At 41.0% G+C, this 12,316-nt stretch overlaps 1 protein-coding gene across 9 annotated transcripts in view; it reads left to right on the top strand.

Annotated features, from left to right (window-relative positions):
- Nucleotides 1-12,316, top strand: part of LOC126213048 (uncharacterized) — a 372,240-nt gene that overhangs the window by 212,680 nt on the left and 147,244 nt on the right. For 2 of the 9 annotated variants that reach the window (XR_007541053.1, XR_007541051.1), the window contains exon 3: nucleotides 7,444-7,559. The exons of the other annotated variants lie outside the window; for them this stretch is intronic. The gene's annotated coding sequence lies outside the window, so the exon portion shown is untranslated. Of the gene's footprint in view, nucleotides 1-7,443; nucleotides 7,560-12,316 lie in introns of those variants that run through there. 9 annotated transcript variants of the gene reach the window in all.

Raw genomic sequence — 12,316 nt, 5'->3', positions numbered from 1 at the left:
GAGTAAATGTGTATCAGGCCCTGATCCGGCCAATAATGGAATATGCATGCCTCATCTGGGGATATGCGGCAAAACAGCATCTGGACAAACACCAGAGGCTGCAAAACTGTGCCCTCAGGAGGGCACTGCACCTACTCCTTGGATTCCCCACTGATGATCTGCACGCTGCTGCCGAAATCCCACTCCTCAAAGAAAGATTCCAAGATCTGGCAAGGTATTACTACGATAGCTCTTCCAGATCTGGAAATAACTTCAACCACTCCTTAGGTTGGTATGACATGTCCTGCGACAAGCACAAACGTCCTATGACGATCTTCGACGACCAAGTCGAAGAGAACATCCAAATCCTAATCCTCTTCCTGCCCCAAAAACAACAATTATCTCGCCAACCCCAGGCAAGTACCAGACACACACAGAAAATTCATCACATTTCACAGACACCAAAAAATTACAGATAAATTCACGCACACAAGGACACAGAGGAGTAAAAGCCACAATGCTACAAACTCCCCCACACGCTTCCCCAAAGAGGGGAAAGTATTACATGAGAGCAGCAGAGCTCGGCTCCAGTTCACCACCGGCAATGGAGTGTGAAGCTTTGACAATGCCAGCCACTTGTGCTGGCGAAACATCAGTAAAATCATCAGACGGACATCGGCCGAAGAACCCGAGAGAGAAGCAAATGTTTTATCCATTGAATGTCTAAGAAAAAATGTTTCACTCCTTTATTTACTGATTCAACACCATTAGTAGTAGTTATATTGGTGAAGAAATTCTCCTTGTCCTCATAGGCCTTCACCGACCTTTCACTGAAAGCCATTGCTTATTAAAATAATCAAGTGCACCAGAAATTCTAGTTAATAATTCATGAGATTAAAGTTGTTGGCATAATCAGTCTTTGATGATGATGATGATGATGATGATGATGATGATGATGATGATTGAAGTTTTTGTTTTGCAGTTAAATATTGTTCTTCAGATGGTGACACAGCAATTTCTTCCCAGAATTTGCTCACTATCTCCTGGTGTGTCTAAGTTGTTCTTTTTGCTAAGCCACTGGTGACAGGCTTGCTTTTGATGAAATAAACAAAGATAAACCCTTGGCATTGGAAATATTCCAACAATTGCCTGTATCTCAGGCTCAGAGAAATCTGTAGCCCATGAAACTGGATTCCAATCTGGGCTCTATGTCTTGAACATTTCTAGAGCCTCTTTAATTGGTGCTGTGTTTTCTACTTGAATGAAGAATATTCCAACTCCTAAACAGCATACATTAGCTTTCACTACAAAGAAAAATAATGGAATGTCACACTTCATTGCCTTGCATGTTGCATCAAGCAAACATACCCTACTGTACTTTTTCAAAAGTTCCCTTTGCCACTTGTGGTGGTAATAAAAGAGGAATGGCTGCACTTTTTCATTGTCATCTGAAAACAGTCTGAAAAAAAGGCTCTCATCCTTAGATTCCTTGTCCTACTCATCAATTTGATTTCTTAATGCTACTTGGTCAATAACAGTTTTCTTTAAATCAAACAGAGCCCGATACATATGGCTACAAATTGTACTGTCTGTTGGGTAAAACATTATGTTCATCCGATCTTGTCTGTTTTCCCCAGTGAAACTGTTGGCCACAACTCTTTCCAGTTCTAACTTAATAATCCAAACTGATTATGTCCCCTTTGCAACCACATCCCTGATCTCTTTTGAAAGCGAAGGGTGTGTGTGTGTGTGTGTGTGTCCAATTGCTTTCACACATTCAATGCCATGATTATGGCAGCTTGCTTGGGAGGCAGCCACATAATACCACAGATAGCATTTTGGGGTGTGTGTGTGTGTGTGTTGACTCCAAGTCTCGTTTCAATTTCTCAATAACCTTTAACCCAACACAAATTTATCAATGAATTGCAAATATTTATATACATGAGCTAGTCAAATGACATACATGTAACTGATCAGGCTAATATATCCACACACATTGTTCAATTGGATACCCCCCCCCCCTTTTTTTTTTTTTTAGACTTCATTGCATAATCTGGGAATACCTGACACACTTAACGTCCAGTGTTGCTGGACAGTCTTTTTTTTCTTTTGTGTGTCCATGATCACTTTTCTCTTCTTTTTTGGGTTAACATGGTCCACCTTTATGAACAAAATTTAATATGTCCTTGCCTGTAACTATTGCTTTTTGATTGAAAATATCTACAGAGTGTTTATAAATGAATATACATTTATAACATTTATTATATTAAACTTACAGTTGTAAATGATATGTCAAATGAAAGAGCAACTCAAACAGTTTTACCAAGAACCTTATAAATGTCCAATGTGAGCACCATTTGTCACATGGCACACATCAATTCTATAGCCGAGTTCTTCACAAACATTGACAAGTGTGTCTTCAGTGATTGTAGCAACAGCTGCTTCAATCCGGTTTCTTAATTCGGGGAGGTCTGCTGGTAGCTGATGCATGTACACACGATCCTTGATGTAGCCCCAAAGGAAAAAAATCGCATTGCGTTAGGTCAGGTGAACATGGAGGCCATGAAAAGCGAGCCCTGTCATTGGCCCCCTTGCGGCCTATCCAGTGCTTGGGTACAGTGATGTTCAACCAACCACGTACTTCGCTATGCCAGTGAACATTTATAAGTTTCTTGGTAAAGCTGTTTGAGTTGCTCTTTCATTCGACATCTCATCTATAACTGTAAGTTTAATGTAATAAATATTATAAAGCATTAAAACTCCTATATTCATGTATAAACACCCTGTATAATTGCTACTTAGAGCTTTATTTTACTTATCAGATGATTTGCAACATGGATCTCCTTTTTACTGTGATAGAGTACACACTTTTTTTTACGAGGCTTTCTACACAGAAAACAGGGCAAAAAAACTGTATCTGTATGTTTCCTCTTGTATGGCTATGGTAGAAGCCTGTCTCGTCCGGTAACACCATAATTTTAATTAAATCTACAATCATGTGATTGCAGATACATGAAACTGGGGTAGTCCACTGATGTACATGGAAACTATTATGCAGCACGCCTATGTAAAATATGAATGATAGCATCATGATAAACCAACAGAATTTAGTGCAAAAACCAATTACCTTGTCACAACAGGTCATCTAGCACAATCAAGATCAGTTTATTCATACATGGATGGATATAGTTTACTATTGGATACAAGTAGTTGTCTTTGACCACTGAAGCAATCAGCATGGAAATGATGTCAGTACTTAGTTGCAGTATTTTCACACACTAATGGGTAGATAGTTTTGTAAATATAGCTGTTTTAACTGTACAGGAACTATGTACCAAATGACCAATAGATACACAATACAGAGTCACCTTTAGTCAATGAGGTTTAGGATACACTGTAAAGAACCTTGCCAGAGTAGAGGCAGGAAGATTGACATTTTGTGCATGGATGCTGTTGTTAAAATACTCATCGAAAAACAGTGTATCAGTATCTACTCTTGAGCTACATTTTAATCTCTTCATGGCTTAAATGTTTCCAAAATCAAATTCTTTCATTTCTTCCATTCCCACATGCCCTTTGTTCACTGAATTCTGGCAGTCTTTTAATGTGTGCATGTTTTTTTTTTTTTTTTCCACATTTCTCACTTCTCATGCATATGGAGAAAACTGCTTGTTTCCTTCACACTACACTAACAAATTCTATTTTTACATTCTATAAACTGACAGTGGTGGTCCGTTTTGAAATTTCATTCTTAGAGACCCATTCCAGAAAGCAAATTTATATCCTTAGCTACATAGCCATTAATGTTATTTGGCGATTGTTTCGTGCTACATGGCTTGCTGCCTTCCCCTCCTACTATGATCAATTTACCTGACTGAATAGTATGTAGTGCGAGAACGAAACGTGTAACGTGCTCACAGAATGAAAATGGGGCAACGGAAGCTTCCAATTCCACCCATCTGCTTTGACCCATGACGTAAGGGTGTTGTGATGTGTGACGTCTCTCTCTCTCTCTCTCTCTCTCTCTCTCTCTCTCTCCTCTCTCCTCTCTCTCGTGTACTGAATGTGTTTTAATTTACATAGGGAAGTTTGACTTCTGAATTTTTGAGGTGTTGTGGTATCGGTTTTGTTTTTTGTAGTTGGTTTTTTCGTATCAATAGTTGTGGCTGACCTATAAGGGAAATGACCGATTCCAGTTTTCGTAGTTATTGCTGTAGGCGTTGGTGTTTTGGTATCGTCAGCTGTGGTTGACCTATATAGGTCATGGGAAATGTCAGAGTCCGGTAAATTTTTGTACTTTCTTCTTTTGTTCGTCATTTTGTGTATTTTGGGATCGTGGTATGTTTATTTTTTACTATTATATTTAGATTGTCCCCTCCCTAAAACCCCCAATTTCCCGAGTTTGTCCCGTTATTGTGATTGTATTGTTGGAGGGAGATGTTATTGTCTTATTATACGTATTTTCCTGTTTGTTGCAGTGTGTATGTAGTGACATCATAGGTGCCATATTGGAGACGCTTAGAATAGCCATTTGTGCCTTATTGATGACGTCGTGGGTCAAAGCAGATAGGTCGAATCGGACACTTCCGTAATCTAATGAAAATATGTAAGACATTTAACTCCGGAAATGAACAAATCTGATTTACGAACGACGTTAGTTACTACAAATAACTAATTAAAATTATTTCTAACGCAGCCAAACGATGTAAATGGAATACGTCTATGTAAAGGTTATGTAATTATGATACAATGTACATAAAAACTAATTAGCAACATTTTCACTTACGTTTAGCAGCACCTGAAGGGGGCTGGCAATAACACGCACTTCTTCTAACTGAATAGGTGTAGCCACGGACCCATAGGTTGCTCAGAAGTTGGGCGGCATCGTCTTCTGTTTCACAAAATCCATGCATGTCGTTCTCTTGATCAAGACATACCTCTTTCAGCGATAACCGCATTAACCTCTCGAACACGTCTACTTCCTAGTCTACAACACAGTCAGTAGGCATAGTCGAAGAAGTGCCTGAATCAAAAGTTTGTGTCATAACTGCTGCGACAGAACTCTAAACCACTAACAAGTAACCACACGAATCTCCACCCACTTTTACGTCAGCTCGATTTTCTCCCACGTCAGCTCGATTTGTAGTTGCCGATTGATATTGAAATATACTTTGCGGACGCTGGGCTACGTCATTTTGACGTCACTTCCTTAGTTCGTTCAGGTGAAGAGAAGCTCTCTCTACTGACGCCACCTGTTCTGCGCGTGACTGATGGTGCACGTCTGTTCACTGCTGCGGGGATCTCAATAGGCACGATGTAAGGCGCTGTGGCTCACACGGCTACAGCCTGTGGCGGGGCCACGGTTCGACCAACGCTACCTAGAGAGAAGGTCTAAGCGAACAGCATGACGGGTATCCTAGAGTAGTCATAACAGAAGGAAGCAACAAGTGTTGTATAAAGTTGTGCTGAGCATAGTAGTACGTGAATGCAGCACAATGTAACTGTCTTAGAACGTTTTTAACGTTATTTATGTGATGCACAGTTCGAATTTGTGATGGTAAAATGCTGTACAGATATTGTGTAACTGGGTGTAAGGGTACCCGACGCGACTGAAGGTGCAAGTTTTTTCAATTCAAAAGCAAAAGAAATTATTAGAAAAATGGAAACAGGCTATCCCAAACGAAAATTTAATAATTAGCAAAACAAGAAAGGTAAGTTACACTGTTGGCCATTAAAATTGCTACACCACGAAGACGACATGCTACTGACACGAAATTTAACTGACAGGAAGAAGACGCTGTGATATGCAATGGTTAGCTCTTCAGAGCATTCACACAAGGTTGGCCCCGGTGGCGACACCTACAAAGTGCTGACATGAGGAAAGTTTCCAACCGAATTCTCATACACAAACAGCTGTTGACCGGCATTGCCTGGTGAAATGTTGTTGTGATGCCTCGTGTAAGGAGCAGAAATGCGTACCATCACGTTTCCGACTTTGATAAAGGTCGGATTGTAGCCTATTGTGATTGCGGTTTACCGTATCGTGACATTGCTGCTCACGTTGGTCGAAATCCAATAACTGTTAGCAGAATATGAAATCGGTGGGTTCAGGAGGGTAATACGGAACGCCGTGCTGAATCCCAACGGCCTCGTATCACTAGCAGTCGAGATGACAGGCATCTTATCCGCATGGCTGTAACAGATCGTGCAGCCACGTCTCGATCCCTGAGTCAACAGATGGGGACGTTTGTGAGACAACCACCATCTGCACGAACAGCTGGACGACGTTCGCAGCAGCATGGACTATCAGCTCGGAGACCATGGCTGCGGTTACCCTCGACGCTGCATCACAGACAGGACCGACTGCGATGATGTACTCGACGACAAACCTGGGTGCACGAATGGCAAAACGTAATTTTTTCAGATGAATCCAGGTTCTGTTTACATCATCATGATGGTCACATCCGTGTTTGGCAACTTCACGTTGAACGCACATTGGAAGCGTGTATTCGTCATCACCATACTGGTGTATCATCTGGCATGATGGTATGGGATGCCATTGGTTACACGTCTCGGTAACCTCTTGTTCACATTGACGGCACTTTGAAGAATGGACATTACATTTCAGATGTGTTACGACCTGTGGCTCTGCCCTTCATTCGATCCCTGCGAAACCCTACATTTCAGCCATTTTAGCAGGATAGTGCGCGACAGCACGTTGCAGGTCCTGTATGGACCTTTCTGGATACAGAAAATGTTCGACTGCTGCCCTGGCCAGCACATTCTCCAGATCTCTCATCCATTGAAAACGTCTGGTCAGGCTGAACAACTGGCTCGTCACAATACACCAGTCACTACTCTTGATGAAGTGAGGTATTGTGTTGAAGCTGCATGGGCAGCTGAACCTGTACACGCCATCCAAGCTCTGTTTGACTCAATGCCCAGGCATATAAGGGCCGTTATTACGGCCGGGGGTGGTTGTTCTGGGTACTGATTTCTCAGGATCTATGCACCCAAATTGGGTGAAAATGTAATCACATGTCAGTCCTAGTATAATATATTTGTCCAATGAATACCTGTTTATCATCTGCATTTCTTCTTGGTGTAGCAAATTTTAATGGCCAGTAGTGTATTTAGAACATTTACGATTATACTGTGGTTATGAAGTAAACAATGTGAGCCATAACCTTAAATTTACACATCCCCTGGCACTTACTTGTTAATCTTTTGAGAGTATTGTATTATTATTAGTATTATTGTTATCACCGCCACTAACATACCTTAAATTCTGTAAGGGGAAATTAAAGTGAAACACCGTTCATAAAGTGTATCCTCTGCAATTTCGATTTTCTATGTTGTTGCTGAATCCACAGAAGTTACAAGACACTAAACGCCAATTTCTGTTGGGTTATGATCGTAACACTAATAGTTATTTGTGTGTTTTTATTTCCTGTTCCATTTTAGTTCTTTGCTTTCCATGAACGTGAAGCCTGATATAGAACAAGAGCAAATCATTATGTGCTTCTGCGTTTTCCACATAATGTGTGTAAAGAGAGTTTTTTTAGCATCTCTGCTATATGGTGAGTAGCAACTTTCCTTCTCTCGTATTGTTACATCCCATCCTGGATTTTTCATTGTATGAAGGCGTTGTGTTTAGCAGTTCAGATGTTTGGGCCCGTTAGCTTTTTAGCATGTTTATCATAGCTTCATCAATTGAAGTTTATCATAGCTTCATCAACTGAAGTTATACATGTATGCAGCTCTCTGTGATTTTAAATAGGCTATTATAGAGACAACTCATATTGGTCTATAGTTACCTTGTATGTCCCTGTCACTGTTTTTGTGCACTGAAAGTGTAAAATGGAGCACTGGCTTTGTAATTTCCGTAATTATACATTTTAGAACATAGTTGCTGTGCCCATGGTCGTCTTCTGTGCTGAAGCTGTTCAGCTTGTTTTCTGAGTTGGGAAGATCTGTGGCAGTAGTTTTACTCCAAGCGATTATTTTATTTGTTTTACTCTGTAATTGCAAAAGGAAAGCCCCCACATCATATGTATCATCACTTTGTGATACAAGGAAACTTTCAGAGTTCACAAAATTATTCATTGAAGTTAATTTGGATAGTAATTTCTTCCTTTCCAGTGTTTGATTCCCTTTTTACCACATTCCAGGATGCTTTACATTTATTTCTAGAATTTAAAATGTATTTCTCATTAGCTTTGATTTTTGCTGCTTTAATTTCAAATATGTAGCTATATTTCTCTTACGCTTAAAGACTTTTTCTTGTTCTTACAATGGTCAGCAGTTACATTCTTCAGCATGAGTAATAGATCCTGATTTTACTGAGTTGTGGTGTGTTCCATTTTTTGGTGTGTAGTTTGTGATTATGGTATTGCCAGTGTTGCATCTTTTAGAAACAAGAGGTCAGTTACTGGTTCAAATGGCTCTGAGCACAATAGGACTGAACATCTGAGGTCATCAGTCTCCTAGAACTTAGAACTACTTAAACCTAACTAACCTAAGGACACCACACACATCCATGCCCAAGGCAGGATTCGAACCTGCGACCGTAGCGGTCGTGCGGTTCCAGACTGAAGCGCCTAGAACCGCTCGGCCACACCAGCCGGCGTCAGTTACTGCCTAGTGTATGTTTCATGATGGAAAGTAATGTGAAGAAGCATTTATTAATATCTATCCCACTGGTCAGTATAATGGACCATTCAATTAGTTTGAAGTTATTTTTCATTCTTTCAGTGTTCTCTTAATTGAGAACTCTGTATGTAGTTAAAATCTAGAAATTATCAGTAGCCAGTTTTCCATATTGGAGCCATATATTCATATATTCCTAATTTGATGGTATCACATTCTACTTATTTCTACACATTGATAATTGTCAAGCCATGCTTAGATCCTGCTTGGTTTTTAATTTAAGTAACATAAATTCATTGAGCTTACCATATTTAGCAAAAAACATTTTTTTTTTCTCTTTACTTTTTATTTCTAGCTTAATATCTCGAGTGATAAAAATTTTGTAGTGCTTGTATTTCACAGTCATTAGAACTGAAGTGGAGAACTTTCTTGTGAATCAGTAGCTGGGATTTGGTAAATAGATGCAGTAAGAAGTCTGTGAGTGTGAAATGCCACAGCAGATGCTTCAGAAATATAACTTGTGGTCACTGAATTAGCAGATGGCACAAAAAAGTTTATTTCTCTACATTTCATCCAGTGTTCAGTCACACACAGATTGCTGCACGTTATTTCACCCAGCCAGTACTGGAATTCACTAACTATATTATTTAACTAACTATATTATTTATTTAAGAATTACACATTTACATGTAACAAAATTAGATCATTTTCGCTACAGCATGGCGTTTGGCCTAGTTTTTTATTTAATTTTAGTGTGTCTTTTTTTACTATGTTCTGATGTTCTTTGTCATTGCCAAGACCGGTATATCTCTGGCTTGGTCAGGCTTATACATTTCTCTTATAAGGTTCTGATTGTTGAGACTTGGTACTACTTGCTAGGGCAGGCTAATTTATTATTTCCATCGTTAAATATTTTTTTGGGTGAGTTTTAATGAATGAACTGCTCTGAGAAAGAGAATGTGGTACTCACAGTGGCAACAGTCACATTACAGCTTGGAAGAACCCAGATAAACCTCAAAAATGTGTCAGTAATAACTAATACATATTGATGGCTTCTTCTGGTGTGAGGTAAGGGCCCCACATAATCAATATAGAGTTTGTCCATGGGGCAAGATTCACACTCAGAACTAAGGAACCTCTGTTGAAAAGCATTACTCAGTTTGGCCACAGGATACAACTGACACCCAGAAACCATTTCTCTAACGTCTCGGTCAATAGACTGGCAAGTCAGATGCTCCTTAATCTTCTGCAAGGTCTTATGGGTTCCTAAATGATCATCAATCAACAAGTTGTGAAAATAATGGAAAATCGGGTAGTAGGGTGCCTGGTAATCTTAATCTCCTTGGCACGTCCCATCCTTTTACACAAAATGCCTTACCTGATAATGTATTCATCCAAACGATCCCCTGCCAAAAGCCCAATGTCATTAAACAAATGAGGAATACCTCCTAACACGATACAATGAAGATTGCCTTCTGCAGCTTCTTGGGCGCCATCACTAGTGGTTGTTCAGTAAACATACAGCTGAGGACGTCTGCGAGCAGTCTGTGCCTCTAATGTGCTTAACTTCAAACTGAAATGCCGAAATGCGTACTGCCAACCTCGTGATACAGCCGGTTTTATACGGCCTGGCTAGCACCCAGCTTAAGGCTTGATTGTCAGTTTCTAGCTGACATACTCTATGTTCAAGATAAAATTGGTACTTATCCCGTGCGAACAAGATGGTTAATGCCTCACATTCGTAAACAATATTTAAGCTCGGCGCTTGTTAACAGACGAGACGCATATGCTAATGGCTGCCTTTGACCCTCGAACTCATGGAGGAGGACTGCCGAAATTCCCGCATTAGATGCGTCAGTTTGGACAATAAATTTCTTATTAAAATCGGGCACTCCGAGTACTGGATGATTGGCTATAGCCGCCTTAATGTGCTCAATCGTGGCCTCTTGAGCAGGTGCCCACTCAAAACGCACCACTTTTCGGCACAGTTCATTTAAAGGAGCCGCTAACTGAGCAAAATTTAGGACAAAATGCCTAAAATAATTTGCCACCCCTATGAACTTGACAATTACTCCCTTATCAGTGGGCAGCGGATGGGCTCTCAGCGCCTTAGTCTGCTCCTGATAAATGCGTATAACTCGTGTCTGATACTAGGTGACCTAAGAAGGATACCTGCTGCCTGGCTAATGTCACTTTACTGGGTTTAACAGTCAAACCGGCCCCCTGGAACCTAGCAAAAACTTGCTAGATATGTTCCAAATGCTCCTAAAACGAACAACTATACATTACAAAATCGTCCAGGTAATTGTAAACACAGACTAATTTCAAGTCTCCAAGAATACTATCCAGCAAAGAAGTGATGACGGCTGTGCCAGTAGCCAAACCAAAGGGGACCATATTAAATTCAAACAGATTCCAATCAGTACAAAGTACTGTAGCGTGATTACATTCTTCAGCTAAGGGAATCTGATAATAGGCTTGATTCACGCCAAGCCCAGTAAACCAATTAGCCCCGGCAAACCAAGTAAAAGAGTTAGGAAGATCAGGTAAAGGAACCGATTCGAGTACAACCTTCTTATTTAGGCGACAGTAGTCAATCCTTGGGGACAAGGAATATAGGGAGGCATAAGTGGATGTAGACGGCCTAATAACTACCTGATCAACCATTTTGCAGATCTTTCCCCTTAGTATCTTCATCTTAGGCAGTGAGAGACTGTATGGGGACTGCCTGACAGGAATATGGTCAGACAGACGAATATGTTAGTCAAGAACGTTAGTGACCCTTAGTCTATCACAGTGAAGCTCTGGGAACCTCTCCAGCAAGCCCCCTAGTTCAGAGGCCTGCTGGGAAGAAAGATGGGTGAGATCTAACTCGTTAACCTTACCGACAACAGCCATCATTCCCACATCTCGATGCACCTTACCTTTAGTACACTCACAGAACCCAAATTTCTGACCAGAAGAAAACTTAAAGAAAAAGGTGTACCCCAAATAATCCAAGACAAGGCCAGTTTTACCAATAATATCACATCCCAAAATCAAATCGACTGGCAGCTCCTTAACCGAGATCCCCTCGGACCCAACGATGCAGAGGCAACACCTGCCCCTTGGCAACCCGACATCTCTGCACCGAAGGGGGGACCGGCCTAAGTCTCGCACGATGACCAAATTAAAGAAACCATTCCAAGCTCAACAATTAAAAGGAGCTACCAGAATCCAAAAGGGCACAAATAGGTTCGCCACCAACTCGAGAACAAATATAAGGCAGTGGGAGTGATGATCGAGCAGCGACACGGGCACACCAGGGTCTAAAGGCTCGACAACAGTGTCGCTGCACAGCCAGGTGTGTTTTATTGACTCCGGGTGTCTGCAGCTGAACGCAACTATGAACTAAATGCCCTGTTCAACTGCACCTAAAACAATGCCGCGATTCCCCTTTAGCAGACTCAGTTGATGTTGGTTCAAATGGCTCTGAGCACTATTGGACTTAACTTCTGAGGTCATCAGTCCCCCTAGATCTTAGAACTACTTAAACCTAACTAACCTAAGGACATCACACACATCCATGCCTGAGGCAGGATTCAGGATTCGAACCTGCGACTGTATTGGTTGCGCCATTCCACACTGTAGCGCCTAGAACCGCTCGGCCACTCCGGCCGGCGCTGATGTTGGTAATCTGGAGTTGACC

Source organism: Schistocerca nitens, chromosome 11 (assembly GCF_023898315.1).
Source record: "Schistocerca nitens isolate TAMUIC-IGC-003100 chromosome 11, iqSchNite1.1, whole genome shotgun sequence".
NCBI classification, from domain to species: domain Eukaryota; kingdom Metazoa; phylum Arthropoda; class Insecta; order Orthoptera; family Acrididae; genus Schistocerca; species Schistocerca nitens.
The sequence above is the reverse complement of the archived record's forward strand: the minus strand, read 5'-3'. Positions and strand labels throughout refer to the sequence as shown.